The sequence below is a fragment of the Lactuca virosa genome, chromosome 3 (genome assembly GCF_052849685.1).
Source record: "Lactuca virosa cultivar CGN04683 chromosome 3, Lactuca_virosa_CGN04683_v6, whole genome shotgun sequence".
NCBI classification, from domain to species: Eukaryota; Viridiplantae; Streptophyta; class Magnoliopsida; order Asterales; family Asteraceae; genus Lactuca; species Lactuca virosa.
Genome location: NC_136428.1, coordinates 417,732,583 through 417,738,983, shown reverse-complemented (window position 1 = coordinate 417,738,983; position 6,401 = coordinate 417,732,583).

Genomic DNA, 6,401 nt, shown 5'->3' with positions numbered 1-6,401 from the left:
TACATTATAATAAGAATATTTACATTGTTCAAAAACATGGTTTATACATGTCAGTATATATAGCAAAAGTAAAAGATGTGACTTCAGGATGTTCCATCTTCTCCAAAAGTTGGCATAAGTACTTGCCTATTGATGCCCTGAGAATACAAGCAGTTTTAAAATATCAGCATAAAGCTGGTGAGTTCATAAGCATTTAATTCTGGTGAAAGGAATGTTTCCATGATTCTTTGAAAAGTTGTTTCCCAAGAAAAATCCCATATTTTCCTATGAAAGAGTTTTGATTATCCATTAGTTACACATTAAACAGACTATTTATGAAAGATTAAGTTATTCCAGAAAATCCCATATTTTCTTAAAGATTGATAGTTGATTATCCATACGCGAGTATCTACCATACTCGGACAACAGTTTTCTTTTCGAAGCTCTAGTTACACCCAAAGGAGTATATTAGCCGTATTTTCGAAGCTCTGGTTACACCCAGAGGAGTATATTAGCCGTATTTTCGAAGCTCTGGTTACACCCAGAGGAGTATATTGGAAAAGTAAATTCTCGTTACCTAAGTTGTGAGTGCCATAACCGTACTTTGACTGGATAAGGCACGAACGGGGGCCAATATCTTTTTAAGACTTTGTCACCCCTGAACCTAACGGTTCCGCTGTAGCTAGCAGCGAGGGTGCGGGATAGTCAGTCCCGTATAGATCTATACACAATAGTCACGCTCCCCCTCTAAGAGATTCTGGTTATAAGTCGTAGTCCTCCACTCAGGAATCCGGGGGAGTGTTACCAAGGACATGTCTCAAACTTAGCCTAACGAATTTACAAGTAATAGCACGAAAATCCTGATTATGATTTGCATGAATCCTTTATGAGACAATACATATTATGATAAGATTCACAAGTTCCTTGCTTTAGATTTGAAAACTGTTTCTACGAGTTGATTTCTTAATCGAGTGTTAAAACGGTTTTCTGTGTTAAAAGCATACATAACATATAATTATTTTTTAAAAAAATAATATATTTGAGCACAAGTTTCCTTGTACTTTTTGTTTGTATTCCCCCCCCCCCCCCCTTAAAAACATGAAAAATTTGGAAAAGTATAGGGGTATGAACTCACCGATTGACGTGGGATCCGAGAGTAAGTTCATATATATACATTAGGTGAGGGTATAACACTATTCCTTATGGAAGGAAACTACCTTACGGACTAGGAAACACTTAAAACTAAGTGTTAGAATCACATGTGATTGAAAATGGGGAGTTTACGGTCGTAAAAGGGGTTTACGGTTCATGGGCTTACGGTCCATGAGTTTACGGTCGTAAAAGGGGTTTACGGTTCATGGGCTTACGGTCAATGAGTTTACGGTCGTAAAAGGGGTTTATGGTCTAAGTGTTTACGGTCCGGGTGTTTACGGTCGTAAAAGGTGTTTACGGTCCAAGTGTTTACGGCCGTAAACACTTCGACGAGAAGTGCGATTTTCGGTGTTTCAAGGCCCTTTCCAGTCTTCTGGAAGTGTTCTAAGCTTAGTTTCTATGTTTAGGAGGGTGTTGTGGCAACTTTGTGCCACATAAAGGGAGTTTACGGTCAAGGGAGATTGCCTTGACCGTAAACACCCTTCTGGTCATGATTTCTAGACCATCCGCAGTCATGAACTTTAAGCCCCGGAAATTCATGAAAGCTGACTTCATTCAATATACTCTTACAAGAAGGAATCAGGACTATGTCCGCACCCAAGCTGACTTCCCATGTATGAATCCAGAAGAAGTCTTCCTGATAGCAAAGGTGTTCCAAAACAAAAGCGAGAACTATCCAAAGATGAAGATAACACTTGAAAGGGAAAGCACATTTGTGAGGGAAACCGTCTGTGACTTTGCAAAGATTGATGCAGACATCTACCCTACAATTGCCAAAAAGTTTGATCTACCACCACTTCATCCTGCACCAATGCCTACCGAAGGTTATCAAGAGAGATCCCTAGGTGAAACAAACTTCCCAGAACTTGGAGTCATTTTCAGAAGAAAGCTCGATAAAATCAAATACTTCATTCCCATGACTGCCATGAATCGTCTCACAAGGAAGCAACTTGAAATTTGTCGAACCGCAGTTGAAAGATCAAAGCACACGACTGCTGAAGTCAGGTTCGAAATTTTAAGAAGGATCACCTGGTTGGAAAATATCAGAAAGTTTTGGTGGATTCTAATCAAGTTCCTAAAACTTTATAACTGAAGAAAAGTTAAAGAGGTCACTTAGGGGGAAATTGTTGAATCATAAAAGTGACCCTCTTGAACTTGATCCACCGCATCCGTCAAAGAACCGTAGTCAACAATACCATCCGAAGTCATCATTCATCCGCAGTTTCACTATCTAGTTTCTTAGTTTAACTTTTTATCTACTTAGTTAGAATACTCTCTATTGTCCAGTATGCCTTGCATGGCTACTCTTAGAGTTTTGATCCAATGTAATCTTGAGACTCTATATATAGAGGTCAATCTTTCTTATTCAATACAACTTCTATTCAATCAATTACATCTCTTACTTGTATCTGATTACGCATCTTAAATCTCTCCTTACTCTTAAAGTTCCCTAGAAACTAACTGAATATTATCTCTCTTCGGAGCAAGTCATTCGTGACTTAATCACTAAGTTTGATCTCACTTACTAACTTAGTCTGAATGCATTCCATGTTATGAATCAACTTATGTGTATACTTGATATATCACCTGCTGTCATTTATATTTCCTTATATTTACGCAACTAACTCTCTAATTATCTAACTCGTTAACTTATTATTATTGTTGAGCTTTTAGATCCTTTGAGATAAATTATTCCGCAACTATACTTGTTCTAACGTTTGTTCAAGTGTGTCTCAAGTTTTTCTCTCAACAATTGGTATCAGAGCCATAGTGGTTGCTTTTTGAAAAACAAAACTCTGATTTTCAAAGGGCCTTCTATACCACTGAAGCTCATTTCTAAAAAAAATTAAAAAAAAAACAAGAAAACAAGAAAAAAAATGGCACAAGCATTATCTCTGAATGTTTCCAACAGTGTTGGTGGTTCTAATCGAGCCCCAATATTGGTAGCAAATGAATATCATTACTGGTCTCAGATAATGGAAAGATACTTAAGGAGACTGGGTAGAGATGTATGGCGATCCGTAGAAGAAGTACCACATGTCCCAGTTTTAACATCGTGCTCATGAGATGATTAAAACGATTAAATGTTTGATCTAGTTTCACTTCTGGCTTTTGAGCAAAGGCACCAAACTCTGAAAAAAGCAAAGTTTGCACAAAATGTTTCAAATTTGCATCGCTTGAGTAGAGTTCCTTTAATCGATCCCAGATTTCCTTGGCTGTACAACAAGCACTCACCAGACTAAATGTGTCTGGAGGAAGAGCGAATCTGATTATGTTGATAGCTTTGACATTGCTTAAAAGCTTTTCCTTTTCATCTTTAGGATCATCCTTAACATCAACAAGAAGGGCATTGTATTCAGCTTGAGTTTTTATAACCCTCCTTGTGGCAGTGTGAGTGAACGTCTGCTGGGTCATGGCGTCCCATATTAAGGTTCCATGATCTTCAAGACCTAGAACATAGTCTTGGAAGTGTAGTGCCCATACCTCATAATCCCGAGGAAAAAGGATTGGGATTCTAGTCGTAGAGTCGATGCTGCTTGACAGATTGAATGAAAGTGTATGAGGATCTTCTGGTTGCATGATCATGATTCACAAAAACCTGTTTAGAATTAGATTTGTAAAACAATAATCGAGTTTAGGGCTTAACTAGTTTGAGGTTGTACTACTTAGTGCGGTAGCCAACAAACCTGGGAGCAATCCGACCAAGTTGTGGGCCCCGAGGGAATGCCAGACTTATGTTGTATGATCAGGAGCAATCCAGACATAAGTTGTAGGCCCCAAGGGCAAGCCAGACTTATGTTGTGGGCTCGGGAGCAATCCAAATATCAGCTGTGGGCCCGATAAGCAAACCAAACTCATACCATGGGCTTAGGGGTTGTCCAGCCTTTTAGCTGTTGACCAGTATATTTTGTTATTGTTGGATTAGGTGTCTAAGCCCATAACTATAATTGGTATGTACTTGACCCGATGTTAGCATGGTCCATTTTTGGTTGCCTTTACCAGAACAATTTGATAGATGGATATTTGAGTAACTGGTTATTTATGATTTATTAATATACTATATGTATAATATATTAATTGAGGAATCATATTATTTAATTAGTATTGATCAATAATTAATTTAGAATTAATTTGGTGATCAAAAGAGGCTAATTAAATTGATACATATGGATTGGGCTAATGATCCATAATTGATTTGTGATGGGTTAAGCTTATGGATAGTCCATGAAGTGTTAGTCTAAATCAAATGCATGGATCATAAGCTTATATGTGTGGATTAGGGTTACACATGACTCTTGGATTTCTACACATATAAATATGTTATTGTAAGCCCTAAAATCGACAATTACTTGTATTCCAAGAAGAGAATTTGATTTTGAGTCTCCTTAGCCTTTATCAAATCCATTTAGTAGTGTATTCGTGTTTGTGACTTGTTTGAGGCACAACACTTGGGGTGCTAAGTTCTCACAAGGCCAAAGTCTTACTAGCTACAACACGAGGTAACCTTCTAACTAATTTTATGATTCATATGTTAAATTTTGTATGCTAGATTAGGCTTCATGCTTTGGATACCAATATTGCATGTATAATTAGAGAAAACTTAGATCCAAAGCATTAGGGTTCTATGTGCATCATAGGAATGTTATAGTACATAAAACACAACAGTGGTATCAGAGCCATGGGTGGTTTCTATTATATTGATGCAAATGTGTGTTTTTTAAAGTTGGAAAAATGACTTTTCTGGCCACTTTCTGATAAACTCGACGAGTCCATATATGTACTCGACGAGTTGGATGAGTTTTCCATGAACTCGACGATTCAAAAGCCTAACTCGACGAGTTGGCTCATCATATGGCAGAATTTTCGAGTTTTTGGCTTGTTTTGGATTAGGATCATTACCACAAACTATTTTGGTTCATAAAATTCGACTTTAATGATATGGTAATGTTTATCCCCATCCAATAACATGATACTTGTCAAATTTTAAGATGATTACTTGATTTTGTGAAAAACTAGTTATTTGTAAGATTTGAAGTTATCATGTGGTATGAATCAAATTAGGTCAAATTGGTAAATGATTAATTATATGATAATTGGATTAGTTAATTTGATCTTTATGTGTTTCTTGAAAGGTTCCATAACTTGTCCTCAAGTTATGGAATATGAAAATCTTTATTTATGAAACTATTAACTCTTGTGAGTTATAGAATTCAAGAGGCCTTGAAAGGTTTCATAACTTTTCCTCAAGTTTGGAATTTGAAAGGTCTCATTCATGGAACTTTAAAATCCATAAGTTATGGAAATCAAAAGTCTTGACAAGTTACAAAAGTTTCCCACAAGTTTTGGAACTTGAAGAGTCTCATTTATGAAACTTTAATTTCAAACCCTAGAATTTTAAAAGTTTAAAATTCAATCCTATACTATTATAATATTATAGTTTAATACTTATATATATGTATAAGACAAGTCAGTCTTACCGTTAGTAGGCCTCATTCATGAAGCCGGTGTATAAGGGGGGTATAAGGTTACTGCCTATAAAATGGTGGTTTAATTGGTGTCCACTCTCACCCACGGCTTCCTTGACTGGTGGAGAGTCGTTAGCCGAACGGGTAGGATAGGTCATTAATTCTCATTAATAAGTATAATGATAATTATTAAAGTAACTAAACTTTTATAAATTCCCAATCTTAGTTACTTTAGGAAAAATGTGAAAATGGTGCTATTCCATGAAATTGCACTTTGCACCTTGTTAAGTCGTTAGTGGAGCGTGTGTGGTTAACCATCACACTAATTTGGGACTAACAATGTATTGCAAAGGGTATCTTGATGTTAATCATGGATCAATGGAGCCTGTGTGGTTAACCGATACATTGATTAGGTGATTTGTAAGATTAAGTGTACCAAGCACATTCGCATGGTTATTCACGCCTTGTTTGTGATCTTCGGTATCCCAGTCACAAACTTGAAGGGCACAATCGAGATTTAAACATGCCATTGAAAAGTTCAATGAATCTCAAAAGAATCTAGGAATTTCAATTCATTTAAAACTTAATAATCTATTTCGTTTTTCATGGTGGAAATTGGTAAGTCGTCATTTACCTACCTTCAAATATTTTGCAATTGGATTACGCCATCCCTCTTCCGAATTGTAAAATATTGTGTTGGGTCCTAGCCTTAATATTTCATTTGGGTTCTATATTAAGGATCATTATATAATCTAAACTTTTTCTTTCTTTTCAGATGTCTTCCAACACTGCTTCAAACCCAAA